This window comes from Asparagus officinalis, chromosome 8 (assembly GCF_001876935.1).
Source record: "Asparagus officinalis chromosome 8, Aspof.V1, whole genome shotgun sequence".
NCBI lineage: Eukaryota > Viridiplantae > Streptophyta > Magnoliopsida > Asparagales > Asparagaceae > Asparagus > Asparagus officinalis.
This window is the reverse complement of record NC_033801.1, coordinates 7,232,188-7,251,127: the sequence shown is the minus strand read 5'-3', so window position 1 is coordinate 7,251,127 and position 18,940 is coordinate 7,232,188. Positions and strand designations below refer to the sequence as shown.

Below are 18,940 nucleotides of genomic sequence, written 5' to 3'. Positions count from 1 at the left end.
AATCCTACCTTAAAAAGACTCTTTATAATATAGGAAACAAACCAATTTAACATCAATCAAAATTAAATTTATTTCCTAATCTAAACATGCTCCAACTTTATTACTAAAAATAAACTAAATATTAATTATTTTTGGCTGCTAATAACTAATGATACCGATGAGATTTTAGACATCTGACAATTCAGTGGGCATTGTCTCGTCGAGGTAGACGATTTACATATATAATATGTCAGAATTCGTGTGACGCCCCTAGTTTCACACATTGTTGCAGTCTAAGGTGAACCCAAAGATGTCAAACCTGTCATGCACCCAATACTGTGCATAAACATGTTTCACCATCACATTAATATCACCATAGCAAATGTCAAATGAAAACAAGTGAGGGTATAAGCAGATATAACAAAGATGAAAGTACAAGGAACACAATAAAAAAAGAGATATCTAATAATAATTATAATTATGTCCCAACAGAAAAAAATACATCTGATAAACTGGAATAAGAAAAATGAATCTCTTAAACATAAGAGTCAACTGAAAGGTACATAGACACTCATCCTCTAAAACAAAATACATCTCTAAAAGTCTTAAAACAATAAATAATCTGCCGTGGAGCATCAACTACCTACCTATGAATGACGGTAATTTTAGCGAGTCTCTATCAATCTGCGGCTCTCCGAATCCCTGACTCGCTACCTGAAAAAATAAAATCAACGAGTGTCAAAGCGCTAGCAAGAACATCTCCACCGCCCTCAGGGGGAAGGGGTAACACCTACAATAGAAAATTACTACACAGCATATATGTATACGTATCAAAAACTCTGTGCTAAGAGGAGTTATGACTTAGAAACCCACGACACGAGATAAGTACGTCGAGGGAGTAATCCAAACAAGGAAACCCTCGTATATACCATATATCTCAAATTGTGAATCGCTAAATATCAACTCCCAAAATTTGGAAAAAACAAGTAGGAAAGAAATACATCATCAATACCTCGTCTAGGATACATCGTGCATGTCAAAACACAGTATTACACACTACCCTCGGGGTAGGTGACACGAGGGCAAATACACAATCCTGTGTAATCCTCTTCAATAATAATGGTGTGGAGTATAGGTGCTCACAATATCTTGTGGCTCATTGCAATATCATGCAGCTCACTACCTAACTCGGACACTAAGCGGAGTATAGGCATATCAACCTAATCCGAAACACAATGTAAATAAAAGAGATGTGGAGTCTCGGTGCTCACAGTATCTTGTGGCTCATCGCAATACCATGTGGCTTACAACCTAACTCGGACATCTATGCAAAAGTATGATGCGGAGCATAGGTACTCGCAGTATCCCGCGGTGCATCGCAATCTCTTGCGGCTCACAACCTATCTCGGCCATCCATGCAGACATTTGACGTTGACTTATGCAACTTGATAGTTGTCGCCCCTACGTCGCGACAGTTCGACACATGGCCACGCACTCCCGAGGATCCGTGTGTGCCTAAACCCAACACGTACACCACCATGGCCACACACGTGTATCTATGTGCGGTCCCGTCCTTCGTGTTCACGACCAAACGTGCGCGGAAGATCATTACTTGCAAACAGCTCCAGATCAATCGATTGATATCCCATCAATCGACCAGACGCGAACGTGCACAAACATGCACAAGATCAAGCTTCGACCATTCGACCGATAATTTATTGGTCGACCGTCCAAAGGAAAATTATACAATCATTAGGGTCAAATCAGTCGACTGATTCATGTGGTTAGTCGACCGATCAGAGTATAGAAACACAATCGTCAGTTTTCATGAAGTTAATCGACTTTCTCAAAAAGAACTCATGAAACATCATCATGGGATATGAAAACATGTTTAAATCTTGTATTTAACGAACTGAGGGTTTGGCCAAACAAGTATATGTCAACAAAACATGGATTTTTGGGATTTAAACTCCCTAAACATTACTAAACAAGTGTTTGGTTGATTAATTAGGGTTCTAATCCTAATTAGTCCATCAATTATCAATTAATTATGTTTCTAATGATCAAGATTATGTTTTTTCTTCATTTATTGTTCGGATCTACAGATCTATTCATCAAATTTAATGTTTAAACCATCAAAACAAAAAGGAAAAACTAAAGGGATGAGTTTAGAGAAGATGAACTTGCCTTAGAAATTCGTTTGGATCTCTCAAACGTGGAAGAAACTTGATCCTCCTTCACGAAAGTCGTAGATCTCGCCCTCCTCTATGGGTTTGCTTCGCGAAAATTCTCCAAATGAACGAGATTTAAAATTTTAGTGTTTGAGAGGAGGTGGCTGCTGATCAGAACGTGAGAGATGAAGGGGAAAAGAGGATAAAAAATTTGGGTATATATACACACACACACACATGCACACACAAAACAGACCCGAAACCCGGCATTTAGGAAAGTAATTCACGATTTCATGTGCTGTTACTCAATATTTTTGGCCATCTTTATACGTTTTGACCTACTAACAGATAATTTTTAAGAGTCCACAAATTCACGTTTTCATAAGCAACAACCAATAATTTTTAGCCATGTTTAATCATTCGACCATTGATAAGTAATTTTATGGAGTTCAAAATTTACTATTTCATGAATTATAAACCCCGATTTTGGCCAGTTTTATTCATTGTGGCCTATTGACAATTACTTTCCTAAATGCCAAAATTCATGATTTTCTAAGATATAACTCATGACTTTTAACCATTTTTAGTTATTTCGACCCATTAGCAAATTATTTTGCGAGTACAGAATTCACAATTTCATCAGCTGTAACGCACGATTTTTAGTCATTTTTAGTCATTTTCTACTCTCTGGCAAATAATTTAACATAGTTTAAAATTCATAATTTTATGAGCGTACATATTTTTTTTTGCCATTATTAATCAATCAAACCTAATGACAAATAATTTCATGAATTTTAAACATTCACGATTTCATTAGCTATATAACTAATGATTTTTGACCATTTTTAGTCATTTCGATCCATTGGAAAATAATTACGCAAAGTCCAAACTTAACAGTTTCATGTGCTATTACCCGATAATTTTAGCTATTTTTGTTCATTTAGGCCCATTAATAAATAATTTTATAGAGTCCGAAAATTCATGATTTCATGAGCTATAACCAACAAATATGTGGGTATTTTTTAATCACCCCAGTCCATTAATAAATAATTTCATGGAGTCCGAAATTTATAATTTCATGAGATATAACCCCCAACTCTTAGCCATTTTTTATTCGTTCGAGCTCATTGACAAATAGTTTCATGGAATCTAAAATTTCACGATTTCTTGAGCTAACCCTAATTTTTGGCTATTTTTGGATGTTTTGACCCATTATCAAATAAATTCCCGGAGTACAAAATTCACAATTTCATGAGCTGTAACCCAAAATATTTATAATTTTTAGTTGCTTTGTAGTCTTTGGAAAATTGTGGAGTCAAAATTCACAATATTATGAGCTATAGCCAATTATTTTTAGACATTCTTAATCAATCCAACCCATTGACAAAAAATTTCACGGATTCTAAAATTCATGATTTCATTGGCTATATAACTAACTGTGTATGGGTATTTTTAGTCGTTTTGACCCACTGGCAAATAATTACGCAAAGTTCAAAATTCACATATTTATGTGCTATTACCCAATATTTTTGGCCTTTTCCATTCATTTTGACCTATTGCCAAATAATTTTGCAGATTCCATAAATTCATATTTTCATGAGCAATAATCAATACTTTTTGCCATTTTTTTATCATTCAGACCCATTGACAAATAATTTCACAGAATCCAAAGTTTATGACTTTATGAGTAATAACCCATGATTTTTTATCATTTTTATTTGTTCCACCTGTTGACAAATAATTTTACAAAGTCTAAATTTCACAATTTCATGAGCCATAATACATTATTTTTTTTACTATTTTTATTTATTAGTGCCAATTGACAAATAATTACCTATAGTTAAAAATTTACGATTTCATGGGATATAACCCACGATATTTGGCCATTGGTAAATACTTATGCAGATGCTAAAATTCATGATTTTATAACAATAATCTATGATTTTTTTGTCTTATTGTTTGTATCCATTAATAAATAATTTATGGAGTCCAAAATTCATGATTTCATTAGTTATAACTCACAAATTTTAGTAATTCATGGTCATTTCAATCTATTGACAAATAATTTTGCGGAGTTTGAAATTCATCATTTCATAAACTATAACTCAAAAATTTTCTCTATTTTTAGTCGTCTTAACCCAATGGCAAATAATTTTTGTAGAGTCCAAAATTCACGATTTTATGATTTGTAACTCACGTGTTCTAGCCATTTTTAGTTATTTCTACCAGTTGACAAATAATTATACATAATCAAAAATTCAAGATTTCATGAGCTATAACATATAATTTTTTATTATTTTTACCCATTACAACTCCTAATAAAACAAATGCATATAGTCCAAAATTCACAATTTCATGTGCTATTACCCATGTTTTTTTGTCATTTTAATCCATTAGGACCCATAGGCAAATAAGTTTGCATAATCCAGAAATTCATAATTTTATGAGCTATAACCCACAATTTTTTACCATATTTAATCATTTCGACCCATTGATAAATAATTTCACAGAGTCCAAAATTCATGATTTCATAAGCAATAACCTACAATTTTTACCATTTTTAGTCATTTAGACACATTAACAAATAATTTCAGAGAGTCTAAAATTCATGATTTCATCAGCTATACCTTATGATTTTTGGCCATTTTTATTCGTTCTTTCTCATTGACAAATAGCATCACCAAGTCCAAAATTCACGATTTCATGAGAAAAAACTAATGAATTTTAGCCAAGCATAGTCATTTCCACCCATCTACAAATAATTTCGTAGACTTTAAAATTCACAATTTTATGAACTATAATTAAAAAATTTTGCCCATTTTAATCGTTTTGACCTATTGGCAAATAATTTTGCGGAGTTAAAAATCACGATTTCATGAGTTAAAACACATATTTTTTTGTCATTTTTAGTCATTTTGACAACTTCACAAATAATTTCACGCAGTTCAAGATTCACAATTTCATGAGTTTTAACCCCTAATTATTTGGCAATTATTTTGGTAGTGGATTATTAACAAACAATTCCGCAAAAATCAAATATATGATTTTATGAGTTATAACCCATGTTTTTAAGCTATTTTTAGTAGTTTAAACCCATTAGCAAATTATTTCGCGGAATATAAAATTCACAATTTCATAAGCTATAAGTACAAAATTTTAACCATTTTTAGTCATTTTCTACTCTTTGGCAAATAATTTTACAAAGTTTAAAATTAACAATTTTATAAGCTATAACACATATTTTTTGGTTATTTTTAATCAATCCGACCCATCAACAAATAATTCCACTAATTCCAAAATTCAAAATTTTGTTTGCTACATAACCAAAGATTTTTTACCATTTTTAGCCATTTCAACCCATTGGCACATAATTACATGGAATCTAAAATTAACAACTTCATAAGCTATATTCCACAATTTTCAATCATTTTTAATCACTTCTAGTCTTTAGCGAATAATTTTTGGGGTTCAAAATTTATAATTTCATGAGCTATAACCCACAATTTATGGTCATTTTTAATCAATCTGACCTAATGATAAATAATTTAGGGATTAAAATTCACGATTTATGAGCTGCAACTAATAATTTTTAAACATTTTCACTTATTTTCACGCATAGGCAAATAATTACGCAGTCCAAAATTCATAATTTTATGAGCTATTACCCGCGATTTTTCATCATTTTTATTCGTTTCGACCCAATGGAAATTTTTTTGCATTGTCCAAAAATTACGATTTAATGAGTTATAACACATGATTTTTGGCTATTTTTAGTCATTTCTACTGATTGGCAAATAATTTCGTGGAGTCATAAGATATAATACACGGTTTTTTATTATTTTTAAGCATTTTGACCCATTAACAAATAGTTTCACAGAGTTCAAAATTCATGATTTCACGATCTATAACTTACGAATTTTGACTATTCTTAATCATTTTGACCTATTGGCAAATAATTTCATGGACTTTAAAATTCATGATTTTGTGAACTATAATTCACGAATTTTTTGTCATTCTTGTTGGTGTTGACCCATAAACAAATAATTTCATAGAATCCAAAATTCACGATATTATGATCTATTACCCATGATTGTTTATCATTTTTAATTGCTTTTTTCCTATTAGCAAATAATTTTGACGAATTCAAAATTCATGATTTATGAGCGATAACGCATGATTTTTACCATTTTTAGTCATTGTGACCCATTGGCAATTAATTACATGGAGTCTAAAATCCACGATTTTATGTGCAATTTTACCCACGATTTTGTGCTACTTTTATTCATTTCAACCCACGAGCAAATAATTTTATGAAGTTTAGAAATTCACGATTTTACGAACTATAACCCACGATTTTTGGTCATTTATATTCATTTTGACCAATTGAAATATAGGTTTATGGAGTCAAACATTCACGATTTCATGAGCTATATATGCATGATTTTTTGCCATTTTCATTCGTTCTAGCCAATTAATTCACGGAGTCCAAAATTCATGATTTTTGAGCTATAACTCACGTTTATTAGCTAAAACCCATAACTTTTTTCCATTTTTAATTATTTTCTACTCATTGGTAAATAACTTTGTATAGTTTAAAATCATGGTTTAATGAGCTAAAACTCATAATTTTTTATTATTTTTATTCATTTCGGCTCATTAACAAATAATTTCATGAAGTCCAAAATTTACGATTTAATGAACTTTAACCAACTTTTTTAGCAATTTTTATTCGTTGGGCCTAATGACAAATAATTATGCGGATGCAAAAATTCAAGATTGCATGAGCGATAACCCAAGAGTTTTACCAATTTTTAGTTGTTTTGACCCATCAACACACTATTTCGCGTATAAAATTCATAATTTCATGAGCTATAACACATAATTTTTTATTATTTTTAGTCCTTTTCTACTCTTTTGTAAATAATTATACAATGTATAAAATTCATACTTTTATGAGCTATATAACATAGAATATGTGGCTATTTTTAATCAATCCGACCCCTTGACAAATAATTTCACGGATTTCAAAATTCACAATTTCATTAGTTATATAACCAAAGATTTTGACCATTTTTAGTTGTTCTGACTCATTGACAAATAATTACGCGGAGTCCAAATTAAGGATTTCATGAGCTATAAACCATGATTTTTAGTCATTTTTAGTCGTTTTCCTGTGTTTTGAAAATATTTTTGAAATTCAAATTTCACATTTCATAAGATATAACCCATATTTTTTTGTCATTTTTAATCAATTCGACCCATTGACAAATAATTTCACGATTTCTAAAGTTTTTAATTTCATGAGCTATAGCGAAAGATTTTTTTACCTTTTTAGTCATTTTGACACATTGACAAATAATTATACGATGTCCAAAAGTAATAATTTCATGTGCCCATAATTTTTTACCATTTCTATCAGTTTGGACCCATTGGCAAATAATTTTGTAGAGTTTAAAAATTCACAATTTCATAATCTAAATCCATGATTTTTATCCTTTTTCATTCCGGTCTATTGATAAATAATTTTCACAAAGTCCAAAATTCAAGATTTCATGAGCGATAACTCATGATATTTGGCCAATTTGTTTCCCGCCAGCCCATTGATAAATGATGTTATGAGCTATAACCCACAATTTTTAGGCATTTTAAGTCATTCTAGCGATTGGTGAATAATTTTGAGGATGCCAAAATTCATGATTTTATGAGCTGTACATACGATTTTTTGTCATTTTTAGTTATTGCTTTCCATTGGTAAATAGTTTCATAGAGTTCAAAATTCACGATTTCATATACTATAGCTTACAAATTTTAGGCATTCTTGGTCGTTTCGACCCATTAACTAATAATTTCTTAGAATTTAAAATTCACGATTTCATAAGTTATAACTCATGATATTTTACAATTTTAGTCGTTTTGATCCATTGGCAAATAATTATACATAGTCTAAAATTCACAATTTCTTGTTATTTCCCATAATTTTTAGCCATTTGTACTCATTTCAAACTATTGGCAAATAATTTCACAAAGTTTAAGATTTTACGATTTTATGAGTTATAACCCATAATTTTATTATTTTTAGTCATTCCGACCCATGAACAAATAGTTTTACAAAGTACAAAATTTAGGATTTAGTTAGCTATAACCCAGGGATTTTCGCTCCACCCATTGAAAAAGAATTTTAAAGAGTCCAAATTTTACGATTGTAGGCTGTCTAAAAATCACAATAGATAGTTGATCCCCCATCAAACACCGATGATGGAAGTTACAATCTGACGACTTCCAGAAGGCTACAAGTTGAGAACTTTCACGTAGAAGGCTACAATCTGACGACCTTCACGACAACTGATGAAAGCTCTAATTCAACAACCTTTACAATCAACATCGGGAGTTGCAATCTGACGACTCTCATATTTTCAAAGAGCCAAGACGAAGGTTACAAGGTGACGATCTTTGCAACTGTTCGCGGGAAAAATTGTGTTCTTCATTTATTCCATTGCACACTCTTGTAATAATTTATCGATTATAAAGATCCGATCTTTTTATAAGATCCGGTTACAACGAAATTAAAGAAAAACTAAAAAGATTACAACTTTCCTTTCGAACGAATCGCGAGCTCCTGTTTTGCGGTCACTCGCTTTGTGGGTTCTTCGCCTGCGCCGGGGTTTATCCGTGGACCACCGCGCGATCTAGATCCGGTCGGATCTACGCAGTATGACGGTTATTATTTCGCCAAGGAAATAATAGCCGAGGGTACTATTTCGCCAAGGAAATAGTAGCCTTTAGTTCTCGGGATCAAAGGCCAAGCTTTGATCCGGAGGATGACTACGTAGATCTGAGATCCGGTTCCTCTCGAACTCTTGCCTTATTTGGCGTTGACGATCGTCGAGCACCGGATCTGGAAGAGCAAGTCCTCAAAGTCCCAAAGCTTCAATCTTTTTAAGTTCCGAGCCTTGAATCCAGCAGAGCTTCGTCTCCAAATTTTCCAACCTTTGAAAATGAACCAAGGGGGGCCTATTTATAGGCTACCCTCACTGTGCCCGGGCACAGATCTGGCCGGCCACCCATAGGTGGCTCGGCCACCTAGCCACCTAGAGGTGGCTCGGTTTCGGCCAAGCCTCCCTTAGGCGTTGTTTTCCGTCGTTTTCCGTTTTCGGTTCTGTCCGTGATTCGGTTCTGTGGTTGATTTATCCGGACTTGACTCGTTGACCTGATTTGGCAGTAAATCCGGATCCTGATTAGGCAGTAAATCCGCTTCTGAGTTCGAGTCCGAAACTGATCTTGATTCGATCGTGATTCGTCCGAGTCCGCTCTTGGTTGGATGACTCGTTGATTCCTCAACCCGTTAGCTTGATTCCGCACGCGAGTGGATTCATTCCGTTGTTTGAGTGCGGTTTGTCAGCTTCGTAGCCTCGTTAATCCGCTTCGTTGCGTGTCACTTGGCTTTGGCGCTTGGTGGACTTGACAGCTGCATGTTTGGATACGGTCGGCCCGGATGGTTGTCGCGGTTTGTGCCCGAGGCTGATGCTAAGGGACCTATAAGCAATTTTATACGCCTACAGCTACAGCAACGGCTCTATGCATAAAAAAAAAAAAAAAGAGACTACAAATTGACCGGCTCTTTCATATTAGAATATGCAAGATATCTCCTCAAATCCGTAAGGAATTTGGCGAAACGGAGAAGCGGCGAACCGAAGCGTTCGGGCTCGGTTCGGATAGCCCCGTCTCGTCGAGATAGCCGATTTTCATATGTAATTCGTACAATTCCGACTTATGGTTTGAAAGTTATGACCTGTTCTTCGTAGCAAATTATGTTCTGAAGTCCGTCTGCAAGACCAGACTTCGTTAGAAAAATTGGACTTAGCTTGAAGCTCGCCAAGCCCGCCTAAGGTTCGCCTCTGCATTACAGAGTCAAAACGCACAGGTCGAACCAGCGTTATAACCTCAAAACGCAGAGGTTATCCTTGGGATATAACATCAAAACGCAGAGTTACGGCCCAACTCTGCGTTTTCAGCCTAAAACGCAGAGTTCACCTCTAAAACGGCACAACTGTGCGTTTTCAACCTGAAACAGGCTCAACTCTGCGTTTTCAGCCTAAAACGCAGAGTTCATCTCTAAAACGGCCCAACTGTGCGTTTTCAGCCTAAAACAGGCTCAACTCTGCGTTTTCAGCCTAAAACACAGAGTTCATCTCTAAAACAGCACGACATGTGCGTTTTCAGCCTGAAACAGGCTCAACTCTGCGTTTTCAGCCTAAAACGCAGAGTTCACCTCTAAAACGGCCCAACTGTGCGTTTTCAGCCTGAAACAGGCTCAACTCTGCGTTTTCAGCCTAAAACGCAGAGTTCATCTCTAAAACGCATGCGGCTTGTGCGTTTCGACTCCCAGCGAGCGCCCAACTCTGCGTCTCATCTCTAAGACGCAGAGTTAAGGTCCGAACGCAAGCGGCCCTTGCGTTTTTAACTCCCAGCAAGCACCCAACTCTGCGTCTCATCTCTAAGACGCAGAGTTAAGGTCCAGAACGCCTAGATTGGCGTTTTGACTCGTTCAAAGCACTAACAGAACGGTTTCAAAACCGTTTTCCCCACGATTTAGGGAGCTGTTTAAGAGGGGGCGGTTACACCCCACTCAGCCCATTGAGGAGCGGATTAAGGGGGGAGTTACCACCCTTAATCCCCTATAAGGGAGCAAAGAAGAGATCTTCGGCTAGCTTTTGAGGGGAATTGTTGGAGTTTTGGAGACCAGCAACAGGATCTTCTTCATCCTTGGCTTATTAACCGAACTTTCGGTTTAAATCAACTCTTTCATAGAGATAAACTCGTTCAGAGTGATCAACTCGTCCAGAGTTTCCAACTTGCTCTGCCAGTTCTTCTAAAACTCACTCTGAGTTATTAACTCGTTAAGAGTTATTTTTTACGACTTGCCACGCAAGTTCTCCACAGCGTCAAATCGTGAGGAGAAAATCACGTTCCAGTGAATCAAGACGTTCGGATCGTCAACGAGAAGCAAACTCGACGCGAGCATTCGAGGGAGGCATCTCATCGCCACCGTGAAGAACCCAGAATTAAACAAAGGGGAGAATCAAATCCATTCTCCTCTCTTTTGTAATCGGAATCCAAATTGTAATTGATTTTGAGAGGAATACAAGTCAATTTTTCTTTCATTGTCTTTTTACTGCAAATTTCCAATAAACAACGATTTCATGAACTATAATCCATGATTTTTGGCATTGTTCTGACCCATTGAGAAATAATTTCATAGATGCCAAAATTCATGAGTTCATGAGCTATAACCCATGACTTTTTCCATTTTTGTTCGTTCTGACCCATTGGCAAATAAAATTACACTAAGCCAAATTTTTTGATTTTATGTGCTATTTACCTACGGTTTTCAGCCATTTTATTCGTTTTGACTCATTCACAAATAATGTTTTAGAGTCTGGAAATCACGATTTTAAGAAGTATTACCCACGATTTTTATATTTATTGACAAATAATTTCGTATAGTTCAAAATCACAATTTCATGAGCTAAAGCTCATAGTTTTTTGTCGTTTTTAGTAATTTCGACTCATTGACGATTAATTTCATGAAATCCAAAATTTACGATTTCATTAAATACAACTTACGATTTTTGGTCATTTTTAGTTCGTTGAGTCCCATTAACAAATAATTTTGCAGATACCAAAACTCATAACTTCGTGAGCTATAACCCATGAGTTTTTATCATTTTAAGTTATTTTGACACATTAGCAAATAATTTTGCAGAGTACAAAATTCATAATTAAGCTACAACCGATAAATTTTGATTATTTTTAATCATTTCGACACATTGACAAATAATTTCATGGATTCTAAAATTCACGAGTCCATGAGAAGCATATAATCCACGATTTTTTGCAATTTTCATCTGCACTGACCCATTGATAATAACTTCAAAGATGAAAAATTTCATGATTTCATGAATGACAACCAATGATTTTTCGCTATTTTTAGTTGTTTCGACCAATTGGTAAATAATTTCACAGTGTCAAAAATTCACATGCTACAATCCATAATTTTTGCCTGTTTTTAGTCATTCTAACTCATTGACTCATAATTTTCCATATGCTAAAATTCATGATTTTATAAGCTATAAACAATGATTTTTAAAAATTTTTAATCATTTCTATTCACTGGCAAATAATTTCATGAAGTTCAAAATTCATAATTTCATGAGCTACAAATCACGAATTTTGACCAATTTTCTCATGCAATAATTTTAAATATTCTAATTTAACAATTTCATGAGCTATAAACCTTAATTTTTTTACCATTTTTAATCTTGATCCATAGACTAATAATTATGCGGAACCCAAAATACATGATTTTATGTACAATTACCACGTTTTTTATTATTTTTATTTGTTTCGACCCATTGACAAATAATTTTGCATAGTCCGGAAGTTCACAATTTCATGAGCTATACCTTATAATTTGTTATTTTTAGTCATTCCGACACATTGACAAAAAATTTTACAAAGTCCAAGCTTCACTAATTCATGAGCTATATATCCCATGTTTTTATGCTATAGTTATTCGTTCTGGCCCATTGACAAATAATCTCACGGAGCATAAAATTCCGGTTTCATGAGCTATAATCCATTATTTTTAGCCATTTTTTATTCATTCTGACTCATTGACAATAATTTCGCAAAATACAAAATTCACAGTATCATGATCTATAACGCAAGATTTTGACCATTTTTAGTTATTTTGCGGAGTCAAAAATTCACGATTTCATAAGCTACAACCTACGATTATTTTGGGTTCTTTTAATATTGTAACTACCTCATATTACAATAGAAAGAATAATAATCAAATGAAGGAAAAAATTTATTTTTCCTAGGGGTTCTTTTTTGTGTGCTAATTGAGCATCGATCTTGTACTCCATTGACGCACTGATTAAGACTTAGGATCTTTTGTTGTGAGTGCAAGCTTAGTGGTTTGGAAGATAGCTCAGTCTTCTTTTGACACTTTCATCTGATTAAATAGCCAATGTGATGTTAAAAATCTCTCTCTGCGTGTGAGTTGATCTCTCTGGAATTCGGTTTAATCTCTTAGATGGATAGACCTTCTTAAATTTTCTCCAATTATCGGATCCTCTTTGAATAAATGATCTCCCCTCCTTTTATAGGCTTAAAGAGAGAGTTAATGGCCCCTTAATTATGAATTAACTAGTCATTAAGGCAGAAGATAATAGAGAGCGGTTATTTCCCAAAAATAGCTCCTAAAACTGCTATCTAGCGAGCTTCATGGGCTTAGTGAAGTTCGCCGAAGACATAAGCGGATGTCGCTGAAGTCGTGAGCGAGGGTCGATGTGGACATGAGCAAGTCTTCTTCGGAAGTGGATGACTTGGTCCACTTGAGTTGACGTAGGCCGAGTTCATTGGTCATCGAACATCACCCATGAGTTCGAATTTAATACAAAATTCGACTCTAGGCTTGACCTATTGATGACACCTTTCGACTCGGCCTGAGGCGTGTTTTAGGAGTCAACTCGCTTTTGATTTGGTCAAGTTAAGTCGATATGGGCTGTTTGGTGAGGTTTGCTTCAATCAACAGGAAACCTTTGCGGCAGCTTGTTATGGACTTGACTTTGGCTCCATTTAAAGTTTTAGCTCATGGGCGTTCACTTCTTGGATCCAAGTTGATCATTAGCCTAAGTGAAAATTCATTTTGACCGTCTACAACGATATTTGATAATTTTTACTCATTTGGACCTATTGGTAAATAATTACACGCAATCTAAAATTCAGAATTCCATGTGCTATTAATCATGATTTTTAGTCATTTTTATTCATTTCGACCCACTAGTAAATAATTTTATAGTCTAGAAATTCACAATTTTAAGAGCTATAACCCACTATTTTTATCATTCTCAGTCATTTTGACACATTGACAAATAATTTTATGGAATTCAATATTCAAGATTTCATGAGCACACAATTTCAAGAGTTACAACTCATGATTTTTGCTCACTTATATTTGTTTAGACCTTCCGATAAAAAAATTTCAGGATACCAAAATTCATGATTTTAAGAACTATAATCCATGATTTTTCTCCATTTCTATTCACTTTGACCCATTTTTAATCATTTTGACCAATTGAGAAATAATTTTGTAGAGTTCAGAAATTATGATTTCATGAGCTATAGCACATGATTTTATACTACTTTTAGTCAATCTACTCATTGACAAAAAATTTTGCTTAGTCCAAATATCACGAGTTCATGAGCTAACACCCATAATTTTTGACCAATTTTTTTATTGTTCTGAACTATTGATAAATAGTTTCATAAAATATAAAGTTCATAATTTCATGAGCTATAACCCATGATTTTTTTGTCATGTTTATTTGTTGTTGTTTTTTAACAAATAATTTCACGAATGCTAAAATTCATAATTTTATGAGCAATAACCCATACTTTTTAGTAATTTTAATAGTTTCGGCCCATTGGCAAATAATTTCACGGCAAAATTCAAAATTTTATTAGCTATAACCATTGTTTTAAATATCCCCGACATAGCCCGATATATCCCACGATATATCCTTTTACAGGGCTTGCCGCAACCGATATGGTCTCTAAATATCATTTACTGCATTTTGGCTATTTTGGACATTATATCCCTAATGTATCCGATATATCAGCCAATATGTTGGCCGATATATCCTTTTATATAACTTGTCACAAAACACTATACTGTGTTTGGCAATTTTTGGGCTGGATATCGTGTTTTCCCATTATATCAAATGACGTTTTGACCTACAAAAAAAATCTGATGATATGTAGCAATGTTGATTTGTACTTTTGTTTGTTTTATAAGGTTGATTAGTGCTCATAAACATATATTATTTACATTTTATATGCTTAGATTCATTAAGTATGTTGAGATTACATTTTAGTACATTATACATACAAACATCTGTTTTGTCATTCCGATCTTTACCACATATCCCCGATATTTCCCCGATATCCGCAATCCGATATGAATTTTGGTCATCCGATATTTCTCCGATATCCGATATTTAAAACCTTGGCTATAACCCATGATTTTTTTACCAATTTTAGTTGTTTTCAACTCTTTGACAAATAATTTTATAAAATTTAAAATTCACAACTTCATGAGCTATAGCACATAATTTTTAGCCATTTTGACCAACTGACGAATAATTTCATGGGTCCAAAATTCACGAATTCATGAGCTATAACCCACAGTTTTTTACAATTTTTATTCGGTCAAACCCATTGACAAATAATTTTGTGGATGCCAAATTCGTGATTTCATAAGCTATAAGTCATGATTTTTTTGTCATTTTTAGTCATTCAAGCCCACTAGCAAATAATTTTATAGAGTCCAAAATTCACGATTTCATAAGCTATATAACTCATGATTTTTAGCCATTTCCGTCCACTGACAAATACAATCATGGAGTCCGAAATTCACGATTTCACAAGTCGTAACACACAAATTTCGGCTATTCTTGGTAGTTTTGATCCATTGGTAAAAACTTTTGTGGGGTTTGAAATTCATATTTTTATGAACTATAACTCACAATTTTTGCCCACTTTTATTCGTTTCTACCCATTGGCAAATAATTTCGCGAAATTCCAAAATCACGATTTCATGATCTATAACCAATGGCTTTTTGTCAGTTTTAGTCATTCTGACCCATTGACGAATAATTTTACAATGTAAAATTCATAATGCTATAAACAATAATTTTTTGCCATTTTTATTTGTTGCGACCCATTGCTAAATAGTTTTGTGGACACCAAAATTCATAATTTCATGAGACCCATATTTGTTTACCACGGTTAGTTGTTTGAGCCCATTAGCAAATAATTTCACAGAGTAAAAAAATTCAGAATTTCCATGCGTTATGACCCATATTTTTGGGCCAATTTTAATCATTTTGTACTATTTGGTAAATAATTTTTAGGAGTTCAAAATTTAAAATCTCATGAGCTATGCACAAGTTTTAGCTATTTTTAATTAGTCTATCCCATTGATAAATAAAATATTTTAAAATTCATGATTTCATAAGCTATATAATCAATAATTCTTTACAATTTCTAGTCATTTCAACCCATTAGCAAATAATTATGCACAATACAAAATTCACAATTTTCTATGTTATTACCCAATGTTTTTCGCTATTTTTATCCATTTTGACATTGCTAAATAATTTTACAAACTCCAAAAATTTACGTTTTCATGAGCCCATGATTTTTTGTCATTTTTAGTCATTCCGACCCATTGCTAAATAATTTTGCAAAGTCCGAATAATTTCACGGAGCTCAAAATTCGTGATTTCACAATCTATAACCCATGTTTTTTTGTCATTTTATTCATTACGACCCATTGACAAATAATTTTCTAGGGTCAAAAATTCACGATTTCATGAGTTATAACCCACATTTTTTGAACATTTTTAATCGTTCCAACCCATTAGCAAATAATTACGCGGAGTCAAAAATACACAAATTTATGTACTATTAGTATTACTCATAATTTTTGTCCATTTTTATTCATTTCGATCAATCGGCAAATAATTCTGCAACGTTTGAAAATCACGATTTCATGAGATACAACCCATAATTTTTAGCTAGTTTTAATCGGTTCTATTCATAGCAAATAATCTTGCAATGTCCAAAAATCATGATTTCATAAGCTATAATTCATAATATTTAATCAATTTTTACTCATTCTGACCTATTGACAAATAATTCTACAAGTCCAAAATTCATGATATCATTCTATAACTCATGATTTTTTGTCATTCTTGGTCGTTTTGATCCATTGACAAATAAATTCATAGAGTTTAAAATTCACAATTTCATGAACTATAACTCATAATTTCTACACATTTTTAATTGTTTTGACCATTGGTAAATAATTTCACGGAATCCAAAATTCACTATTTCATAATTTATAACCCACGACTTTTTGGATAATTTTTTCTGTTTCTACCCATTAACAAAATAATTTTATAGAGTTTATGTAGGCTATCTAAAAATTACTACGGATAGTTGATCCCCACACATCACTGATGATGAGAGTTATGATCTGACAACTTTCACATTAATTGATGAAAGTTACAATCTGACGACTTCCATGACAATATATGATGAAAGTTACAATCTGACGACTTCCACATCAACAGACGAAGATTGCGATCTGACGACCTTCACAACAGCGTATGAGTTGCAAATTGACGACTCTCATATTTCAAAGAGCCGAATACAAGGATTACAAGATGACGATCCTTTCAACACTCGAAAAAAGAGATTACAAATTGACGATCTCTTCAAACCAAAACGCGAGGGTTATCCCCGTATTTCAAGTTCAAAACACGGAGCTCACCTCAGCGTATCAAGTTCAAAACGCGGAGCTCGCTACCACGTTCTAAGTTCAAAACACGGAGCTCACTACTGCGTTCCAAGCTTCAAACGCGAAGCTCAGCTCCACGTTTCATTAGTTCGACGTGAAGGTCATTACCAAAACGTGAACCTCGCGTTTGACCCATTTAAACACATTTTAAACGGTTTTAAAACCGTTTTGCACGTATTAAGGTCATTAAACCCTCATTAAAGAGCGATTTAAGAGGGCGGTTACACCCCTTAAACCCCTATAAATAGTTGAGAAGTCAGCTACAAAATGATCGTTTTGGATCATCTTGGAGGTCGGCATTCTTTGGAGCTTTTGTGAAGGCTTTTGTTGAAGCTTTGGAGCAATCTGTCTTGGCTTTTTGAACCGTGTTTCGGTTGAAGAACTTGGAGATTGGTTACTGAATTATTTTCAGTTAAAAAGGATTAATTTCCTTTCTAAAATCAATTCTTTTACAGAGTTCTTAAACTCGTCCAGAGTTCTTAAACTCGTTAAGAGTTCAAAACTTGCCTTGCAAGTTCTTCCCGACGTCAAGTCAAGAGGAATAGACTAACATTCTACGAAGTGAGGCGCTCAGATCGTCAACGGGATACAAGAATCAAACTCTCATCGCTACCAAGAAGAACCCAATTTTAAACAAAGGTAAGGATCTTTGTTGATTCCTTCTCTCTTTTGTAAATCGGAAAACCGATAAGAAGAGTTGTAATTTTTTTCCTAAGTCAGTTAGAGAGAGATTGCAAAGAGAGACTGTATCCATTCTTTTCCTAAGTCAGTCAAGGAGATTAATACAAAGTTTATTTCTCAATTTTTCTTCTAATTTTTTTGACAAACAGTTTAACATTTACGATTTCATGAGCTATGACCCATAATTTTTTACTATTTTTAGTCATTGTTACCCATTAGCAAATAATAATGTGGAGTCCAAAATTCACGAGTTTATATGTTACTTCCCATGATTTTTGGCTAATTTTATTCGTTACGATCCATTGGCAAATACTTTTGCAGAGTCCAAAATTTTACGATTTTATGAACCGTAACCCACAATTGTTTGTCCATTTTAGTCATTCTGACCCATTGACCAATAATTTCACAGGGTCCAAATTTCACAATTTCATGATCTATAAACCCGTTAGTTTTGGCAAATTTTATTCGTTTTAACCCGTTGACAGGTAAATTTACTTTTTATATATCAAATTTACGATTTTTATAGGCTATAATCATGGGTGTTAATGGATCAAAAACGGATCAGATATGATACTTATCATATTCATATTTACTTACCAATCATAGATACGGATACAAATGTTTCGATAAGAAAAATCCATATCCATATCCGTTAAAACCAGATACGGATGCAAATATA

The 18,940-nt window shown here is 33.6% G+C and overlaps 1 protein-coding gene across 1 annotated transcript in view; it reads right to left on the bottom strand.

Annotated features, from left to right (window-relative positions):
* Nucleotides 483-18,940, bottom strand: part of LOC109851484 (cell division protein FtsY homolog, chloroplastic) — a 22,923-nt gene continuing 4,465 nt past the window's right edge. The window contains 1 exon segment of the mRNA XM_020421629.1: nt 483-693. The gene's annotated coding sequence lies outside the window, so the exon portion shown is untranslated.